We start from the raw sequence: 478 nt of genomic DNA on the forward strand, positions 1-478 counted from the left end.
GCCAATGTTGAGTTGGCTCCTTGTCAGCGGTATGGTCGCCAAATAGTGATCGATTAATTCAATTTTTTTGATTGGTTGATATAAAAACAGTAGGCCCCAAAAAGGAAGTGTGATTTACGGAAGGGATCCACCGGGCCGGAAGTAGAGCATTATCGACAATAAATTTGAATTGTTTTATATGTTTGTTACCGTAACAGTTGATGTTGTTGTTGTTGTTTTTGCGTGAAAGTTTTCACTTGTAAACTGCCTGTCGATGTGTGAGAAAACATCCAGCCAAAGCCGCTGTGTGCTGCAATGGCGGGAAGCTGTTCTTCATGGAACGATGGATTGCTGTCGTTGTTGTCAAAGATGTGTAAGCAGAAATAAATCGTTTTATTAATTTGTTTTGAGTGAAAAGCAGAAAAGAAGGAATTGTAGAGGTCGTGCAAGCCTACAGAAATGTATTAGTGTTAAAGAGTTCAACATCAGAATTGCATAG

Source organism: Pocillopora verrucosa, chromosome 3 (genome assembly GCF_036669915.1).
Source record: "Pocillopora verrucosa isolate sample1 chromosome 3, ASM3666991v2, whole genome shotgun sequence".
Taxonomy (NCBI): Eukaryota; Metazoa; Cnidaria; class Anthozoa; order Scleractinia; family Pocilloporidae; genus Pocillopora; species Pocillopora verrucosa.